Below are 21,209 nucleotides of genomic sequence, written 5' to 3'. Positions count from 1 at the left end.
AGTTGGTTTTTGATAATTTGCCAGGTTGTAGCCACTCTTGCTGTTTCCATTATCTCCCCCACAATTCCTTTTTGCTTGGAGATTTGGGCTCTTAATTTGGAGGTTATGGACAAAAGGTAATGAGGAGTCCTAATTCCTTCTTTTCTCCTTTTTTAAGTATTGCATGTTTGTTTGTGTGGTTTTATTTTCTAAAGGTGAGCATAGAGTAGCAGAGTTACTTACCAATGCAAGTGGTGATGTTTAACTTTGCAGTGTTTTATTGTTTTATACTCTGATGTGCCCATCACACCTTCTTGGCTTCCTGTCCTGCTGGGACCTGTTTGTACTTGCCTATTATTCCTTAGTTTTTGCCTCAAGAGTGTAGTTAATTGGATTACTGTTCATGTTCTCTGCTTGATTCCCAAAAGAGAGAAAGCAGGGAAGCCCTTGTCCCCATATGCTTTTCCCATGCTCTGCATATGCTTATTTTTTCACTGTAAGCAGTGCTGAACACCTTTCTTGCCATTCTCATTTTAATTTCAAGAAAATGCTAATGCATGATCCTTGTCTTCAGGACTGGTGAACATGTGTTGGCAGTTGGGCCACCAGGGATACCATTTATTGACAAAGTCACGGCTCAGGTGAAAATGGTCATAATGAGCTCTTCAGTCAGCCCAGGTGAAGCTTCTGCCCACCTTCTGCGTCTCTTCTAATTGAAAAAAAAAGGTACTGAGGTTTTTTTTAAGGTTTTTATTATATTAGAGTAATTTTTTTTATTAATAAACTTCAGGGATGAAAAGATAATCATTTAACCACTACAAATATTTATTCTCCAGATAATGTAAGAAAAGAAAACAGAGCACTAGAAGCTAGTCTTGCACATGAGACCATGTGAACAATCTTCAATTCACTAGGAAGTTGATAGTGATTTAGATGACAATGAAACTGGAAAAAGTTTGGAATTCCATGTGAGAGAAACCCTGTGGATGCCTTTTTTTCTTTCTCTGATATAAAGAAGTATGTACCAAACTTTGGCAGTTCTTTCAAATGGAGCTTCTTGGCTGTTTTTGAAAAAAATCCTTTGCCTAACTCAGCCATGGCATTCCTAAAATGCTGAATATAGACTAACATGGGTTAATGAAATAGTCTACATCCCAGCTTACTCAGAATGCTTCTACCATGGACAGAATTTGGGTTCCTTCAACTGTTGCTCACAGGTGTTAGAAGATTGAAGTTTTTGTGCTTTCCATAGTTGTTGATCAGAAGAGGTTTTGGCAAAATGAGCTGCCAGAGAATAAAGAAAAAGGCATGTGACATAAAAGTAGTTGAAAACTGCTGCTCTCAAGTGTTATGTTATGTTCCCAGATATCCTAAGATGAAGTACTGGAACATTAGCAGAGTCTAACTATGAGCTGCAAGGGGAAATGGTTGACCTGGCAGACAGGAAAGTTGTGCACTGCATGTTGCATAGTGACTGTGAGGGAGTCCCTTTTCAAAATGTACATGAGCCTTTATAAGATCAATTTAAGGTAAAATCAGGTAAGTTCATGTGTGTTGCAGTGAGATTTGCAGCTTCCTTTCCATCATCTGCAATTGCTGGCAATGCTAAAACTAGGTAAGAGTTTTTGGAACAGAAATACCCTAAAGTTTCTCCAGGAGCCCAAAGGATACCATCAAATTAGCTAAGAAGTCATCCAGTAGTAAATGCATGCTAAAAGCTTCAAGAAAAGCCTGGGCCTCTTTCTTTCATGAAAATGCAAAATACTTGGTAAATACACTTGTTTTAATGATTTAATTGTATGCTACACTGTGAAATCTAGTGGAAAAAACCCCATTGAATTTACTATTATAAAGAGAAACCAGCCATCCCAGATACGTATTAATGACTCTATAGGAAACAATTATATAAATGGTATGCAAAATCTTCTCACAAAAATTATTCCAGGTGACACCTGTGCATTCAACTTGATGTATGAAATCTCCCCTAACATCTGCTGGTACAATGTTAGGTGACTTTTGTAGTGTCTCTGTAGATTGATAGTGCTGGGAGCTATAATGGTTGCTGCTGATTTATAGTAGTGTAAGACACTGTTGGGAACATTTCATGCAGGAAGCAGTGTAGGAAGGTGTATGGCAACATGCTACTTGTGTGGGTTGTATAAGACATTATCATTGTCTTTGAAAATGATGAAAATTATAGCAGTGTTTTATCCTGTAGTGATCCTTATCACAGTGTTTCTGACATGTTGTTGTCCCTTTGTAGCTTAATAGCTTCTGTTTCCATCACAAGTGGAAGACAGGCTTTACAGTGTATAAAAAAATTCGCATGAAAATATTATCAGAATGCACTATCCTCATTTTTTTGTAATAGTTACTGTAATACTACCTCTACAAAGTACTGCCAGAAGGTTAAAGGAAGACAAACTTTCTTCCCTGCTCAGCAGTGGTGAGGCCACACCTGGAGTGCTGTATTCCGTTCTGGGCTCCCTAGTGCAAGAGAGACGCAGATGTACTTGAGAGAGTCCAGCAAAGGGACCCAAGGATGATGGAAGGACTGGAGCATCTTGCATGTGAGGAAAGGCTGAGAGTGTTGGGACTGCTTAGCCTGGAGAAGAGAAGGCTAAGGGAGATAAGGTCAGTGTCTATAAATACCTGACAGGAGTGTGCAAAGAGGCCAGTGGTGTTCAGTGACAAGACTGGAGGTAACAGGCTCAAACTGAAACACAGGAAGTCGTGTTGAACGCCAGAATTTTTTTTTTTTTTTAAATACAATGAGGGTGATGGAGCACCAGAGGGTATTGTCTGTCTCCAGGTATGCAACTTGAATAACAAATTTTAATGTGTGTTTACTTTGAAATTCAGTATGCATTTCCTCTCTCCCAGTATGATAGTACAGTAGGTGACTGTGACTGATGTCTTGGAAACAGCACAGAAAAAATAGGGGAGGGAACAATATGTAAATGCATTTTCCCAAATGTTAAGTAGGGCAACCAATTTGCTTAATGCTTTTGAAATTAGACTAATTTTTCAGTTTGAACATTTGTTTAAAGTTTAAAGTACCCCTCTTTTCTTCTTCAAGTATGAGAACAGTATGAAGGAAGGAAAAGGAAGGAGAAAAAAAATCTCAATCTTTTTAGTAATGATCAAAAGAAAAAACAAAATCCAGGTATACTTTGCAGGTACTTTTTGATCAAGTAAACCATTTTCTTTGAGTTATCCATGGAATGAAAATAAGGAAACAAGATTGCAGTTCCAGGTTCAGAAGTCATTAGCTTTCTATGCTTTTATGCTCTTTGTGTATTAAGGGTGAATCAAATTATGAATTCCCAGTGGAAGACCAGCAGTTCAGCTAAAAAATATGCACCTACCTAATCTAAGATGATATGCAAGCATAGGGAGGTGGAAATTTAACACACCACTCCAGCATAGTTTTCTACAATGTGATACTTGTGAGGATAAAGGAAAAATAGATTGGAGCATCACAACTGGAAATCCGTGGAATTAATAATTTTGTTTTACTCAGATTTTTAATGCAAAAGATACTGAAATGCAAGTTACAGAAGCAGAGAAGGGGAAAAGATCTAAGTCACAGAACAATTATGACAGCATAATGTTTCTGAAGCTCTGAGAGGCAGTAATTGTCCACAGAGTTGCTGAATGAACTTGTTTCTATCTAAGCAGAGTTTTGTGATTTTCCTAAAACATGATGGAGCTAGAGCTGTGCTACTTCCAATATGTTTGAGCTGTGAATAAATAGGCTTTTTTTCCCTCTCACACATATATTTGGCACAAAAAATTACTGATGTGTTCTCCAGAAGCTGATGATTGGCCTGGGTTAGTGGTGGTACAGGATATGTAAAATCTGTCAGAACCTCTTTTTTCCCCCTTTTTCACTGTAATTTTTGCATACTGCTCAGTGGTACTATCAGTCCAGTAAAGATCTTATTTGTGTTCTGTTTCATTTACTAAGTGTTGCAATACTGTACATTATTCATGAGCAATATCAATAAATAAATAAACTAGCAGCGTCACTTTACATAATGCTGTATTATTATAGGCCACTGCAGCTTCAGTGATAAAACTCTTTTCTTTTAATGAATTTTACTGGATAGCAAGTGGTATCCAGTATAACTTCATAGTATAAATTCATCTGTAATCTTAACATATTAAGTCTGAGATCAGTTGGTTTTATTCTCTGTGTTCTGTTGAGAATATATTTGTGCCCAGTGGCTAAGCTTTTAATACTGTGGATCTCTTTTGTAGAGGCATTTTTACCTGTTTCCTGTTACTGTATATTTTCAGCTACTCACGGCTATTGCTCATGTCCATTCCTCCCTTCTTTCTTCCTTTGTTCACTTCATTTTCTGATCTTCCTTTCTCACTTAGAGCCAAGCTTGTGAGGTGCATTGTGCTTTCCAGACCTTCCCACCTCACCAGGTCACTTTCAGCTGAACAAGAGCCAGCTGTGCCCAGGTGGCCAAGAAGGCCAATGGCAGCCTGGCCCATATCAGCAATAGTGTAGCCAGCAGGATCAGGGCAGTGACTGTCCCTCTGTACTGCGCACTGGTGAGGCTACACCTCAAATCCTGTGCTTGGTTCTGGGCCCCTCACGACAATAAGGACATGGAGGTGCTGGAGTGTGTCCAGAGGAAGGCAGTGGAGCTGAGGAAGGGTCTGGAGCACAAGTTGTTTGGGGAATGGCTATGGGAGTTGGGGGTGTTTAGATGGGAGGAGGCTGATGCCCTTATCACAGTCTACAACTACCTGAAAGGAGGCTGTAGCCATGTGGAGTTGGTCTCTTCTCCCAAGTAACAAGTGATGGGACAAGAGGAAATGGCCTCAGATTGTGCCAGGGGAAGTTTAGATTGGAGATTAAAAAAAATTCCTAATCTAAATTCCCTTCACTGAAAGGGCTGCTGAGCATTGGAACAGGCTGCCCAAGGAAGTGGTTGAGTCACAGTCCCTGGAGGTATTGAAAAGATCTGTATGTGTGGTACTGAGGGACAAAGTTTAGGATGGACTTGGCAGTGCAGGGTAATGATTGAACTTGATGATCTTGGTGGTCTTCTCCAAAATAAATGTTTCTACGACTCTGTGATGTAGCTTGAGGTTCTTCAAATCAGCTGACACTGCAGATGCACAGGCAGACAGGAATTCCCCTGCTGGGACTTCACATGCCTCACTGTTAGCTCCCTTGCTATTTGTAACTCAGTATAGTCAACTAAGATGTATGTCATATAACAGTTTAAAAGTATGTGCCCAATTCCTTTATTATACCTTCCTGTTGTACTTTTAAATGTTTTATAAGGTTTTAAAGCTCCAGGGTATTGTACCTCATGGAACAAAGACTTTGACTTATGCAAATCTTTATATACATTGTGACCTCAATATCTGAAAGAAAGCGGCACCTCCATAAAAAGATCAGTCAAGACAGAAAAACAGGGCAGACTGTATCTCTGATTATAAACAAACAAACTAAAAAAACCTACTGAAATTGCAACCAAAATGCAGGTGTGTTTACTGCTGATATTAAGTAGCTTTCTGTGATTTTACTTGGTTGTTTTCATTAGGAAATAGATACACATTTACAACTTTACTTTTTGCTTATGTGTTCTATTCCTGCAATTCCAGCTAAGAGAATGTAAAACTTTTGCAAAAAGGATCATGGACAGATTAAAACCCCTTGAAGCATACTAGATAGATTTTATACGATTATTGGAAGCTGAAACCATTGTTGTAAGTGAAACTGGTTTAAGACCTAAGGACTTAAAAAGGTCCATTTTTGGAAGAGTTAAGGCCTGCTGTGTGGACAGAAATTTTGGAGGGTGAGTGGCCTTATGGAGGGTGGTTTTTGTTTTAAATACAATATTTGAAAGCCTCCAGGAAGCTTAGAACAGCACAGACTGATTCAATGCACACCGTGAAGGAAACAGGTTATGCAGAGCAAAATACAGGCAGTATCTATCTAACCTAATACCTCCTCAAATGGAAAATCTGAGCTGCTGTTTGCTGTAATGCTTTCCTCTGCCTGGAAGGTAAAGAAGGGACTTCTATATGAATGTCAGATGCACCCATTCATGGGTTATCTGAAGCAGTAGAACAGGTCAGTTTGCCAAGGACAAATGTTCATGGAAGGAACAGTTACGTGGTTAGATGCATCTTCGGCTGACTTTGAAAAGCAATTACCATGTTTAGCGGTATCCCCCAGACAAGGTCTTGGGGTAAAAAAAGAGTGTAGACAAGAATGATTACTTAATTCAGAGTTTTTCAATGTATGTGGTTTGTTGGTTTGTGGGATTTTTGTTTTTTTTTTGTTTGTTTTAGATGGTAGCATTTATCCAAGAGAATAAAGATGTTTAAAACCCCAAAACTTCAGATAATGACAAAAGTAACTTTGTTACATGTGTTGTAACCTCTTCAGTCATGAAAATATCTTTCAAGTTCCAGATTCTTTGTTCCTTTTTGTATTTCCCTTAACTTTGCTGATAAAGAGTGCGTACTGGTCCTCTATGATAACACATTTTTCCAGTCTGGGAAAAGGACTCTTCCCTTTATTTCCTGTGTAGTTTCATACAATGATGGGTGCCTCTGCTTTGTTTGGAGAAGACACTTACGGGACTTTAATTTTTTCTTTTTTTTTAGATTTGCACATTTCTAAATCACCTGGGTATTTTTTTTTCTTACCTCTTTATTGTAATTGTGCTGTGCCTTTTCTTGTAATGCATTTCATATTGCTTCCTTTGCTCCTTGATTCGTGTATTTCTTTCTCTCACTTTGCTGTATTTTCTACTTCCCAATTTCACACACTGCTGTGCTTTGCAGCTTTGGTGCATATACTTCTGTTGTCTTTAGCGGTTTCTTTTTGCCTCTTTCAAAAACACTTTCACTCCTGAGCATTTGCATGAGGGTCACAGAGATTCCCTCTAAAGTTGCAAGAAGATAAAAACTTGGCTTTAAGTAAGAAGCCAACTCCATTCTTCCTGAAGCCCGAGAGTAATAGACATGATGCTTTGCTTTGCATCCTCTTCCCTTCTGCTATCAGTCACTGCTGGTCTTTGGTGAAACTGAAGCATCTCTCTCTCTCCTGGCCTCTGTGCATCCTTTGGCAAAAGAGGAGGGTACTCACTGTACCCTGGTTGTTACCTTATAACGCAGCTTCATATGCATAAGAAATGATGTAATTTGGTCAGACTTAGCAGAGCTGTAAAAGGTACAGAGGATGTTCCCTTTGCGTTACCATCTCTTCTCTTTCACCATCTTCTCAGCTTGCTCTGACACTTGGAAACTGTGACCATTGCTGCTGTCACCTCTTTTGAAATTTTGGGCTGATTTGTTCTGAAATAGAATAGGCATGGCAAGAGGTGAGCAATTTCACTTCTCTAAATGTTTCTGTTGCTGCTGACAGCAATATCAAGCACTAACGCTGTGAAGTCAAGCAAAGCTGTTACTCGAAATGAACAAAAAGAGGAGCGTTTCCCTTTCTTGTCTACATTTCTATCCCAAAAACATAGCTGCAAGGGAAGTTTAATATAAGAGTAATTATTTTTTCTAATATTTTTTGGACTTTGAGCTATTAGTACCACTTTAATGAACCATACAACAGGCCCTGGATTTTGTAATTGCTTATGTTGTGCTCAATTTGGGTAGTTACAAGCAATACCCCTTAAATTTTATGCATAAAATAAAGCACGCACATCAGCATGCTTCAGAATGTATTGAAATTTAACCCAGAGCTGGTACAATAAAAAACGACCTCAAAGCAGAATTGCTGAAGGTCACGCTTATTCCCTTATCACACGTGCAAAAACTTTCCATTATATTCTGAAATTTGTTTTTAGAGCTGTGTTGTGCGTATTCTGTCAGGATCACACTTGCTTTACAAGGGGGACCGACTTCCACGTCCTTCCTCGGCCCTTCTTCAAGTCGAGCCCCGGACATGAAGGTCAAACGGGACACCTTCGTCCCCTTCGTCCTTACAGGTCCGTGCTGCTTTGGCCATCTCGGCCTGTCAGCAGGTTCCCATCACGACACGACGAACTCTTACACTTGCCGGAGCTGTTTTTGTTTTGAATGGCAGCCCCAAGGGCACCTGCAGCCCAGGTACAGCCGGGGCTGGTCTGGCGCAGGTAGGCGGGCCGGAGGCTGGCACGGCGGGAGGAGCAGCTCCGCGACTCTGCCGTGGCCACCCACGCGTCACCCCCGTCCTGGGGCTCCGGGCGCGTCCCCCTCCGCCCGCCCGGACTTTCTCCGCCGCCGCCGACTTCAACGCGGCACAGGCGTTGGAGCCCGCATGGCTCCATAAACACGGGCGGGCTCAAAGCGGCGACGGGGCCGGGCCGGGCGCCGCCGCAGTAGGACGCGCTGGCGGCGTTGGACCGCCCTCTTTCTCTCCTCCCTCCCCTCCCTCCCGCCGCCGGCAGGGGAGGCCGGGCCGGCCGGGCCCACGTGCGCGGCGCCCGGGAGCCGGAGCAGCGGCGCTGCCATGTGTTTCCGCGGGCGAGCCGCCGGCCGGGGCTCCGCCTGAGCGCCCCCCGCCCGCGATGCTGCGGGGCGCCGCGGGGCTCTGCGCGACGCGGCCGCCCCCCGTCCCCTCGCCGCCTCCTCCTCCATGAGCGCCTCGGCGGCCCCCGTCAGGCTGATGCCCGGCGGGCACCCGGAGCAGGCGGCCGCCCGCGCCCCAGCCGCGGGCTCGGCGCCCGACCGGGGCAGCCCCGCCGCCGCTGTGCCCGGCGGCCCCGCGCCCGCCGCCGCCCCGCCGCTGTGCCCGGCGGCCGCCCCGGCGGGGACCCCGGTGGTGCGGGCGGCCGCTCCCGGGGTCCCGCGGCCGATGGCGCCCAAGGGGTCGCCCACGGCTACCCTCCAGTTGCCGGCCAACTTGCAGCTGCCCCCAGGTGAGTGATCCCTACCGGGCTGCCCCAGCTGCGGGCACGTCCCGTGTCGCGACTTACCCGGCATGTCGCGGTCGTCGCTGCCCGGGGCCGGCGGGCAGGACGGAGCCCGCCGCGCTGCCCTTGCTGCTGGAGACGAGCCGTGGCGAAGGACGGGCAGGGCGGCGGGGCTGGTGATGGTGTTGGCGGTGTGTGTTTCGGGCTGGTTATCTGCCCCAAACTTCTGGGAGCCGGCGTGTGCGTCTGCCTTGCAGGGCATTGGCAATGCGACTGGGTTCAGTCGGGTAGCGCTGGGGATGCTTACAGCCTGTCTGAAGGATGGATCTGGAAGACTCTGGATAAAGGCAACTTCTTACTTTGCTGGATAGCACGAAGAGCAGGAGAAGTAACCAAAAACTCAGTGGCCAAGTTACCATACATATGACTTGATAAAGACTGCTCGAGGCTTTAGTGGAACTTGGATGCAGGAGTATCTCGGGGAGAGGGGTGTGAACGTGGGTTAGCGGCTCCGTAACGCACGGGGCAGGTCAGGTTGCCCGCACTCCCTTCCGACCGGGCAGTCCCGCGGGAATTCTTGTCACTGGCACAGCCCGGCCGATGCGACTGTTCATGGAACAAAATACTGCTGTGCCTAAGGAGGGCAGAGTTGAAAGTTCATTGCGTTGTTGCTCCTTAAAACGCTTTTTTTCTATAATCCCTCTGTGGGAAACGTAAGGGTTCTGAGAGATACCGTCCTTACAGATGTGCTTCCTACAGCAGCAGTGAAAATATTAAAGTAGGAAATGCACAATGCTGATAACAGTCATCCTAGTAATTTGCGTGGCAACAGAGGATTAGCCAGGGCTTCCACCTGCACTTTCTCTTAAGAGGAGGAAGGTGCTGTTGGTTCTGAACTTCCCACCTCTCCCTGTTGGGCTGTACTTAAATGCTTTTTTTTTTTTTTTTTTTTTTTTTTTTTTTTTTTTTTTTTAAATGAAAAAGTGACTTTGCTTCCACTAGTTTTGGTCTTGCTCTGTTGAGACCCCAAGATATGTAATGACTTTATTGCTATTTGATGGTATAATTATTTCCTGCCAGGACAGTTCTGTTGTTGGAGCATCTGTTGCAATTACCTTCAGGTTGGATATTGCTGAAAAGGATGACTGGCTTTACAGTAATCCCTGTGCTGGTAGTGCATATTTGCTTTTTTTTTTCCCTTTCCTCATTTTTTTTTTTTAAATCCAGCTGTCTTTATCAAAGGCATGCACCTCCCAAGGAAATATATAATGCTAATTTAAAAAAAAAGTCTTTAGTCAGTCAGTTTCACTGTAGATTTCCCAGCACTCATGATGCTGTAATGTCTGGGTAGTCCGCAGTCAAGGATGACTCCAAATCGTTGCCAACTTTCCTCTGAAATGAACCATGATGGAAATATATTAACTTCTTGTAGCAGGACTTCCCAGGTATTCAGGATTTGTATGTAATGTTTTTGCTTTCTGGAATGTATTGACATTCAGTTAAACACCTTTCTGTGAAGGTGGATGCTCATGCAAGTTGCCTGTGGTTTGGGAACTACAAGGTAGCAAAACTTATGGTTTGTTGTTTTTTTTTTTTCTTTTTTGTAGTGGCTTAAGTTTGGTTGCATCCAGGTATACTGTTGAATGTCATCTGACTTGTAGTGTGCTAGGAGACAGATATCACAAAAGTAGTATTAACCCTCAGTTGCATCAGCTTGTTTTCCTTGCCCCTGGGACAATACAGTCTTTGTATCAGAAGTTCAGAGGTGCTGGTACTCTGCAGCATTGTAAATTAAAATAACTGTATGGACTTTGGTGCTTAAGAAGAAACTAGATGTTGTCAGATTTCAAATGGATCAATGTTTCAGGGAAACGTGTATGTAATTGTTGCAAGGTTATATAAAAATGCATTCCATCTTGAAAAAGTGTTAGTATTTTACCTCTGTCTTCTAGGTGGATTAAATTTTTAATTAATAATAAAAAATGCAAGATGGATAGCATTAAAGCCACAAGTGTTAGCAGCATTGAAAAAAAGAAAGTGGAATAAACCACCAGATTCCTAGGCTTGAAAAGTTTTTATTTCAAATAAACTGCCAAATCTAGCTGTGCAGGATAAAATACAGACGGGAGAATGCACTTAGGTTTAAAATCATGGCATTCAACTTGTGTGGCACCTGTTAAGAAAAATGCATAGGAAAACATTCCTTTCCTTGGGTTTCAAAGAGAAATATTTGAGGTGGCAGGCTGGACAGCACTGCCCTTACTGGTCATGCTGAGTTACTCATGAACTGCTTGTGGCCCGCAGTGGGCATTGCTTCCACAGCACTGCAGTCTGGGGAAGGAACAGCACTGCTGGAACTGTGTTTGCCTCTGTGACTCTTAGAGGGTAGTGAAGGTTCATGGAAATCTGGGATTTATGCTGTTCTTTTCCATCTCTACCTTCACCTTCCTCTTGCTCAGAATAAAGCCAGGAATTGGGAAAAGAAGATGACTAGGTAATGGCTGACTCCTCACGTCTGTGCACAGATTGCCCATCTGCCAAGTGCCTCTTTTTGTCTGGAAAGATCAATGAGCTTTACAAGTTCTCTTGGTCTTGAAGGACTCAGGTTTGCTCATGATTAAAAAGGGTTTTTCATCACCTTCCTATGATTTCCTCTACAAAGTGCTGGTTTTCAGCAGAGTAGCCAACTGTCAGAGCAGTGCTGGTGATACCCAAGGCCATCCATCCTCTTGCACCAGTCCATCCCTGGCTGATCACCACTGAAGGCTTTAGCATGCAGTAGGACTCCAGCTGGTCTGACTTCACGGTTTGGATTTTGTCTTCTGGTCGTGCATACCATCAGCTCTTAGACTGAATGGTTGGGCTATGTCCTCCCAAATGAAGGGGATTTGATCTATCAAGGGGACCTTTCCTCGGTTGCCCTCTTTGTTGTCAAGAACAGCAAGGCTAGCAGCATTTCAGAGGCTTTGCACGTAGCGGTCTGGGTCTGCAGAGAGCAGTGTGGCATGGTGAGCGCCGTGCTGCCTCAGTCCTGAGCTCCGTGTGGCCTGTGCTGATACGTACAAACCTGCAAAAGTCTCATGTCATGGACCATCTGCTTAACAAGAAATTGTGTCCTTGGTTAACCTGAGCTTAATGGCGGGGAGAAATGGATGGGCTGTGCTATTAAACAGGAGGAAATAATTGGGAAAGGGAAGGAGAGATAAGGGCTGTGACAAATGTGTATAGTTCACATTAGAGTCTTTGGGCCCCACACTGCTTTGGAGAAGTGGAGGGTAGAAAAAAGAGCATAAAAACAATGAAAAGAATGTTGTTTCTTGGTTTTGTTTACTTTTCTTCAATTTAGGTTTTTGTCACTTCTGTGTCTGTACTTTCAGTCTATCCCTGGCCCTGAAATGCTCATTACAAGCAGGTGTTGAAAGGACAATTATTAGATAAATCTGCTTCTCTGCTGATGGGATGAAAAATTACAGAACTGAACAGGATGCCAGGGATCCTCCATTGTTACCTTGAATCTGCTTAAAGCAGGAAAACACTTCGAAAACCTCACCTCATGCCACTGCTGCTGGCGACAGGGCTGTGGCAGCAGCTTCCATCACTCTTCGCTGTAGCTTTGGCTGCCTCTCATGTGTGTATTTCTGTTTTATGCTTTCTGTTACTACTGACACCAGTGGGCCTGAGCAAGCACAGTGTCAGCAAAGTGAAGCTGCCCTGAGTGTGCTGTAATTTCACTAGTAATGTGGTGCAAGGCATGGTCTCCGTGTAAGGTTTCCTTTGCACCTGACTTAGAGGGGAACAGCAGCAAGTTCAGTTTCTTGGTTTCTGTTTGCAGCTCAGTTGTCTTTGCTTGGATATTTTGCCTTGTCTGTGGCAGGTTTTCCACTGCCTGCGTCTTATCTAGGTTGATAGTGGGTAACTTCAGAAAGCACAGCCACTGTTTGTGTCAGGTGGCTGGGCTGTGTGGCGTGAAGCAGGCAGGCAACATGTGGGTGGGTGGGAAGGAGAGAACCGGTGTGGGTATTCCAAAACTACAGTAGGGTGGTTTGGAGCCTGGTGTTGCCTAGTTTCTCTTAATGTCTGCAGAACCTAAGGTGGGTAACCTGGTAACCTGAAGAGGCTGATGATAAACATCTGGATGCTGCTGCCTTCTGCTTTCGAAGTTGACCTCATACATCTCATGCAGGAGTGCTGTGAATCTCCCTTGTCGTGTTCTAGTAGTTGTTTTTCAGTGGTAAAACCATATGAGGAATTAGATATTTCCTTATATGTATCTGGCCCGTTGCTTTAGAATAAGAGGAAATGCTGATTTTAAAATGCTTCTTAATTTATATTATGTTTGAGTAGGAGTAGGCTATCTATCTGAAGATTTCTTGTTTCAACAGGCAGAAAACTGTAGAAATTCCTTTAAAGTATGCAGTTTCTGGATGTTGATAATCCCGTGAAGTCTGAGCATAGTACTTGTGCTTAGACCAGTAGGGGCCGAATAATCGGTGCTTGTAACTTTTTGTATCCCAATAGCATCCTGTGTTTAGCAGGCTTCTGGGGATGGATTCTCTGCAGACATCTCTCTTCACATTAGGTGACACTAATCAACTTGGTTTTTTTCCCTGAAGAAGGGTGAACAAAGCTTTGGTGGGCTTGAAGAGCTAAGTCAAACTTAGATAATTGTGAGGAAATGTTTTGTGCTGTAATGAGGTGAATTTCAGCTGCAGTGTAGGACTAGATTTTGTTTTCAGGACTGAGTGTGTCTAGCAAAATAATGCCTTCATATGATTAAATGCACAGCCATGTGGGAATTAAGATTGAAATCTTGGCAGAAGATGTAAAGCTAATGTCTAGATTTATGGTTTTCCATCACAGAAAAAAATAGATGCATTCTGAATACTGAAGCATGGAAATATGATGCTCAGTAAAATTAATGTTAAATACTGTTCACATTTTACAGTCAGTTGGAGTGTATTGCAAAGAATTACAGCTACAGTTTGGTGAATAGTAAACGTTTTTTAATCTTTAGAAGAGAGAGAACATGATCCTTCCTTGTATTGCTTTTGCAATATTTAAAGGACTTTTCAGCTTGTAGCAGTAAAAAATAGGATCATCCACACACAAGTGACAGCTGGAAGAAACACTAATTATGTTTCAATATTCTGTTTCCCAAAGATGCTGGTAAAATCTAGGTAAGCTCATGTGTTGTTATTTTGCGTAGTTACTATGCCAAGGTTTTTAAGTCATTTTAGAGAACTAAGTATTTGTTGTGCTACTTGATTGGAATCTGTGCTGTGCCTAGTGGGTGGGATTGTATTTGCAGATACGTATGCGAGTTTTGATGTAAATTGCAACGCTTCTGATAACTATCAACGATGAATAATTAGTACTGCCCTAACCATTTAGACAAAAGCAAAAGGCCTATACTTTTTTTAGAATTCTTTTTGCATGAAGCTAATTTTCTGAATTATGTCAGAAGAAAAGCAGGTATAATTTGCAAAATGGAAAAGATCACCATAGATGTTTTTAAGTGCCTTACTATTCAAGTTATCAGGATTAAGGTCTGTTCTGCCATCTGGATCACCTTTAGAACAAAGTCCACTAACAGATCTTTTCCACCAGTATCTTGAGGAAATAGTCTCTGGTTGCAACTGAAGGGGGGTAAAAATGGCAATAGATGGAAGATCTTGTTGCTAATGAGCAAATCTAGGGTCTGTTAAGGCTGGAGAGCTGGTGAAGCTCAGTGATCTTACTGTGCTGTAAGAACAGTCTGATGATATGGTAACAATTTTCATAGCTCGTGTTTGCAGACTTGTTCCAGTGCACGCTTCCAGTTTGGTAGAGGTAGAGGAGATGCTTTCATTAGTACTGACTGCTCCTAGAATTTGCCTGGGAAATCAGAGTTCCTTGGGTGGATGTCCAGGCTAGATTTACAACTGGGTGAAACAGCCTGCCCTGGTTGGCACAGCACCTGAAGACTTTCCCTGGCAGCTTTCCCAGTGGCAGTTTCCACCTAGTCCCAGTGGAGCCCTGGCAGCCAGGTCCAGCTGTCTGAGGGTGGTGCATTACCAGGCAGTCTCAGTGGGGCAGCCAGTGCTTTCTGTTGGAGGGGTTTAGTGCAGTCAGAACAGAACACCTTTATACGTGGCTTGCATACTAGGCACTTGACAAATATCGCACAGTTCTGGTGACAGTTTCCACAATATCTGTGTAGACAGAAGTTAATGCTTCCCAAGAAGGTTTTGCTGTCTTTTGCAATAATTTTTGTTTGCTCCATCATGCTTAGAGCAAGGTGGTGATCAGTGTTAAAATTCAGTGTTGATCCCTTGTTTGCAAATGAAAAACCATCCAGCCGAGGAGTGAATTTGCACTTTCAGAAGTGGAATTCAACTTTACCTCTGGTCCCCAAGTGAGCAATGAGGAAACAAATCTGTTGTAAAATTAATCTGAATTAACTGACTTGATTCTCCTCTTATTTAAAGGAGACAGAGATTTAAAGGGGACTGATCTTGTCCTTTGTTAAAACACTACCCAGACACCAATAATGTTTTCAGCAACTCCTTGTTTAAAGTTAAGATTTGTGGTTCAACATTTCGGCTTCAGATTTCTCTGGAACAGCTAAATGGCTGTTCCAGAAATGGTGAGTGCAGGGTGTTGGCGTGCCTTCTGGTCCTTAGAAAGCCGTGTGCTGTATATATATATGTGGCTGCAGTGTGTCAACCATATAACTTGCTCTTTGAAGAATTTCACTCTAGTTTATACTAGGAGTACACAAGAGGATGTGGTGTGGAGACTCAAGGCTTCTTTCAGTGTAGTAGGAATTGTCTTCACAGTAAGGAAATGTCACTTTGCTCCTTTGAAATACTATTTCACTGCCATCAGCTGAGTCCCCAGCATATATTTGAAGCTCCTGTATGAGGTAATTTGGGTCCTGGAGAATGCTCAAGTCAGATCATCTTAGCTGTAGACAATCCTAGAACTGTCTGATTACTCAGATAGGAAAGCAACCAAGCCTTAAGGTGCGAAGTTGCAAACCACAAAGATGTGGTGGGGAAATGCTGATGGGAAATGATCCCAGTTGCTGAAAGGTGTGGCCCAAGGACAAGAGCTGGTTGTTATCACAATATCAAGTAAGGCTCTGCCTTGTGATACACAGCATTGGCTGGGAATCTCTGATGCCTATGCACAATAAAAACAACACCCCTTGGGATTCAAGTGTAATAAATATACTCTGAATCCAAATAGAAACAGTATTAGAAACAGTAATAGAAACATCTTGTAACTGTGTCCAGAAAACCTATTGGTTGTTTACATCTCCTCCAAGTACCAAAGCAATGTCCAGATTTTCTCTAGATGGTTGATATGGACATCTGTTGCTTGTTATATATATATATAAAAAAAAAAAGGTTGACTGCCCTTGCAACTGGTACAGTTATACTTTTGCTTAAGGGTTCTGCTATAACTGTAAAATTATGTGGATTTAAATGTATTCTCAAGGAAAGAAGCTCAACTGTATGAGCAGTCGAGGAGATCTCTTTTAATGCTGAAATGTGGCCTGTATGCTGTGAAAAGGCATCAGAAAACGTGAAAGCTATGGGGGCCCAGTTGCTAGACTGTTAAGCAGATATCCATCTGGGCACCAAAATGCGTTGATGAGCAGCTAGTCTCCAACAGCTTGGATGGTTTGAGCAGTGTGTGAAACTTGGCTTCAGATTTTTGCAGTTTTAGCATTTTGTGTCTAGTTCCTGGAGAAAGGGAGGGAGAGGGGAGTTTGTTTACACTCTTGAGGAAGATGTGTGGTGTCCATTATTCCTGTTTTAAAGAACAGGATATCAGAATCTGCTCCAGGAGAGATAGCAGCATCCCTTTCCTGGCTCCTTATGCTTGGAAAGCCTGTGTCTGTGCTGGGTATCTCAGGAGCTGGTGCCCACTGTTAGCGCAGAAAGGTGCTTAGCCAGGGAAATGTTGGAGTTACTGGAGGCACCAGCCTTTGCTGGGACTGTAAACCAACCCCTTGAGCTGTTAGTGTGTGCATGGTGGTTGTTTAAAACACTGCTCACAGCAACCCAGTCAGTCTGGGAAACATTGATGGTGGTGGAACTGTGCTGTCAGCTGGACAGTGAGGTCTGTGAGGAAAGCTGGTCCCTGGCTTTGAAAAGGTGAGATGTCAGACATCAGCCTTGTAAGTTGTAGGCCAGAGTCTACATGAATCTGCAGTGCAGTTTGTGCAGTTGGCATGGACGCCATCAATCTCTTCAATGAACTTACAGGTATAAATAACATTGTGTTGTATTTTATATAGACTGTGTTCTCTTGTAGCATGAAAGAATGTGGGGCTTGTGCCCTTTGAATTTTTCTTCTGTCATAGAAATTAAAGATTTCCATATCCATGGGCAAAACAAGGTGTCTTTCATTGGAATTCAAAATCTGACATTTCATTGTGACTCTGCAATATCTACATGCTAGTTACTGGTGCTGAGCCATTGCTATAAAGACCCATTAGTTTAGAAGCTTCCCTGGAACAAAGGAAAAGAGCACAGAGGGTGATTTCTGAGATACATGATTATTTAGTTTGCAAAACAAAATGTGAATGGAATTAATTGGTTGAAGGCCTGGATGTGTGGTGAGTGATTCTTGTTGCTGTAATAGCAGTGCTTGATTGTGAGTTGGCCATTGCTGAATTCTTCTTACATCAGCTAGAATCAGCTTCCAAAGGTTGGAATGATTTGTTGTATGGAGCAAAATGTTTTGTGGGTGTAGTGTAGATGCTGAACAACTTATCTTGATCCCATGTGGTGTAGATGAGCCCTCTGCCCTGCTTATTTGGGAAATATGAGAACAATCACAGGTGTTTTTCCCAAGAAAAGCCTAAAACAAGTAATCTGTGACTTCACAAAAGATCTGTTGTCTGAAGTCAATTGCATTTGAAAACAGAGGTCATTCTTAGGAGCCTGTGGTGAGGTAACTTGGTGTAGCCTCTAGAACATTGTTGTAGCTTCATTCCTAAACCAGTGAAAAGCACAGCTAGATGTTGCCTCCAAATTGGGCTGTTGTCCTTGGTTCTTCATCTCTACTACAGAAGTCTGCAGTAGACATCTAGGAAAACTCAAGCACCGAGTGAGGTTCATAGGGAGGGAGTAGGTAGTTCTCCTGCATGCACTACAGACCATAATTCATCTGAAAACATTACAGCCCCATCATATTAGAAGGATTATGTAAATCATGTGAAAGTTAAATTACTGACTTTCACAGTATTTCATTAACACTTTGTGCCTCTTTAGCACTCTTTTTCAGCTAACCTATGACATAATGCAACTTGATGCAATCACTTCCAGGACAGTCTGAGTCTCTAATAATGCACTTTTTTGGTCTGTCTTATTCAGTCCTGTAATGTATATTTTAAAACTTTTAAGTGACCTATTCTGTGGGGCTCAATCTATGGAATTGAAGAGGAAAAAGCAGGCTTTTTTTCCTGTCGATGGCTTTAGAGAGAAAAACTGTATTCAAACCTGTTGCATGGATTAGTAGTGTTTGGTATTTTATTTTCCAATTTTTGAGTGATCCTACATAGTCCTAAATGGTCAAAGAAACTTAAACCAAATATTCCTTTTTAATTGCCACTTAGTTTCCTATTAAAACATCCCCTTTAAAGCTTGGTCTTAGCTTGAAATAACTGCCTTAAAAGCTATCACTTTGTTTTGAATAGTTAAGTGAAAGAATGGGATTTTTTTAGGAGCAGAGAGCTAACACATTACTGTTGTTTCAAAACGTTGTTCATTTACTGATTTGAGACCTGGAGTCCCCATTTAGTCTTGTTTTTATAACTGGATTAAAGTGTACTTTACTAAGATTAGTAATACACCTGATGCCAGCATTCCTTGTTTTGAAATAAGCTAAGTTTACCTTTCTGTGAAAGCAGCTTTTGTGACTTGTGTTCTCTTAAATGAGTTTGGTCTCATTGTGGTTGATTCTTGCTTGTATTTTATTTTAGGAGCAAAAGGCTTCTTTTCATTTCCTCACATTATTCCCTAACCAGCAGTTCCCAGGAGCTGTTTGGTTGAGCAGTTGGGTTACCAACCTTGCAATTGAAGTGGTGGCTTAACTTGACAGCTTCAGCTTCACCTGTAGTAACAGCATAAGGTGTATCTCCACTGGAGCACAAATGCCAGCTGGTTCATCTCAGGAAATTCCTGGGTGAAGTTCCCCTCAGAAATGGTCTCAGGCTTGTCTTACGTGGTGGAAGTTGCCTTTATGGTGGGATGCTTGTAGCGTTCATTGGTGTTCAGCGCTGCTGGATGAAGCCCAGAGCTTCAGTTGGCAGTACAGGTTTATGTTACAACATTGTGGTTTCCTTAACACTATTCCCTGAAATACCGTGAAGCCCATGCAGGTGGCATTACATACAGTGGCATAAATAGATCTCTGCCGTTATCCCACAGCTTCTTGCCTATGTCTCCAGTGAGGTTTTGATGCTTTCTAGTTGAAATGCAGAGATATCTGGAAGCTGCTCCTCCTGCTAACCTGTGTTTCTTGGTTCCTGAGTTGGGTGCTAAACCAAGTTCAGAATAAGCTGAACACCTTCACCAATGGTGTTGGGACAGTGAAAATTTGTAGCAGAGGGATCTCAAGTTTGCGAAATGAAATGAAATTTCATTAGAAGGCCTCTCATTTTCCAGTGCTCACAGTGCTGGCATGTCTAGGTAGAGGCTGATCTGGGTGGTGGCTGCTGGAACTTTGCACGCATGTTGCCAGGCTCTCCTCCTGAAGGCAGGGTACCAGCAGCCCTCCTTCCAGAAGAAGGCAGGGCACTGGATTTAGATCTCAATGAGTCCTCTTCAAGGTAAGGAGACATAGTGTGGCTCCTGTGTAGCTTTGGAGGAAACTGAGTTGAGTTTTGGTTGTCAGGTACTTCCTCTTCAGCCCTCTTCACAGGGTTGCAGCTGAAGAAAGGAGTGCAAAGAACAAATGGCTGAAACAGCTCATTGTGTTTTCACTGCCTTCTCTTCCATTGTAGGAAAACCAAATAACTTTCCAAAGTATGTTTTTGACAGGACAGGCAGAATATCTAAGGACAGCAGTCTCAATTCATTGCAAAAAGGGTTGGTTTTTTTTAATCTGTGAGAGACATCTGAGTCCTCCATTGACGTATGTAAGAAATGATTCCTGATGCAAATTGGTCACTTTGGTTTGAAAATAGGAACAGCTTTGTAGCCCCAAAAGGATTGTGTCTTGCTCTTACTATCAAAATGCATGAATAGTGAGAAAGCTATTCCTGTTCTCCGAAACAATTCCAGTAAAACTATCCAACAGTGTTCTTGGAAGTGCAGCCCAAAAGAAGGCGTCTCTAGTGTTACGAGGTTGCTTCATTGCTCTTCATTTACTACCATTGATGCTGATATTTTGCTCAGATTGCCAATACCTTTTCTGTTTTTAAATGCAGTGCTGAGAGATGTTAGCTGAAACTTCATGCTTCAGTTGTTGAGCCTTCCTGTGTTGTTTCATGTATTGTATCTTCCTTTCCCCCATTTTCATGTGGAGTTGCAGTGACTGCAAGACATGATCTGTTTTCACATTTATTTTGTTAGCATTTGCCTTCTAGTGAATGTGAAAACAGCTCTTGGTAAGAAGTACTATCTTTCCCCCCGCTCCCCCCTGCCAAGTGAAGAATGTGGATTTTTGCACTTACTTTCATTTCTGATAGGAGCATCTTGGTAGCTGCACATGTCTGTTTACGTGACTTTTCTATTGAGAGCCTCAAGGTTACCATCACCTGCTGTTCACTCATTTCACACTTGTGCAGCTGTATATAGTGTATATGAGACTTCAGGCACTGGTTTTGAGAACTATGGAACCTCTTCTTCTGGAATAAGAGACCTCCTGTGCCACCTCTTGGAGTCTGTGTTATTGGCTGCAGTATGGGGTTATTGCTTTTGTTTCCAGGCAGAAAGGGAGTATCAAAGTTGTGAAAAACTGTAATTAAATTGTGGCAACCAGAGGTAAAAAATAAGTGCTGTTCTCAACAGCTTTCAAAGTGTTTCAGGCAATTCATATGTCAGTTTACTGTCCCTTTGTGACATTAGGTTGTAACTGCCCAGAACTGTCTCTTGTGCTCGGACAAGATGTGGCTCTTCAGTGTGTGGAACTGTAGCTCTAACAGCTGTTTCAAATTTGCCTTCAGCTTTATCTGTACTAGCATTAGACATCAATAGCATTAAGCCTACAGAAACAATAGTTAGTATATTATCATAATGCTGGCTTGGAGTTATAATTTTGCCAGTGTCACAAAGAGCTGCTGCTGTGGAAAGGTTACCATGCCTTATTAAAAATTCTGCCAAATGGAACAAAGATAGGGCATTTATT

The 21,209-nt window shown here is 42.7% G+C and overlaps 1 protein-coding gene across 4 annotated transcripts in view; it reads left to right on the top strand.

Moving 5' to 3' along the window:
• Positions 1 to 634: 634 nt before the first annotated feature.
• TAF4B (TATA-box binding protein associated factor 4b) overlaps positions 635 to 21,209 on the top strand; it is an 81,799-nt gene continuing 61,224 nt past the window's right edge. For all 4 annotated transcript variants that reach the window (XR_010720570.1, XM_066182252.1, XM_066182257.1 and 1 more), the window contains exon 1: positions 635 to 705. The gene's annotated coding sequence lies outside the window, so the exon portion shown is untranslated. The remainder of the gene's footprint in view (positions 706 to 21,209) is intronic.

The sequence above is a fragment of the Chamaea fasciata genome, unplaced genomic scaffold (assembly GCF_029207755.1).
Source record: "Chamaea fasciata isolate MVZ Bird 193981 ecotype frontalis unplaced genomic scaffold, bChaFas1.0.hap1 SCAF_1, whole genome shotgun sequence".
NCBI lineage: Eukaryota > Metazoa > Chordata > Aves > Passeriformes > Sylviidae > Chamaea > Chamaea fasciata.
The sequence above is the reverse complement of the archived record's forward strand: the minus strand, read 5'-3'. Positions and strand labels throughout refer to the sequence as shown.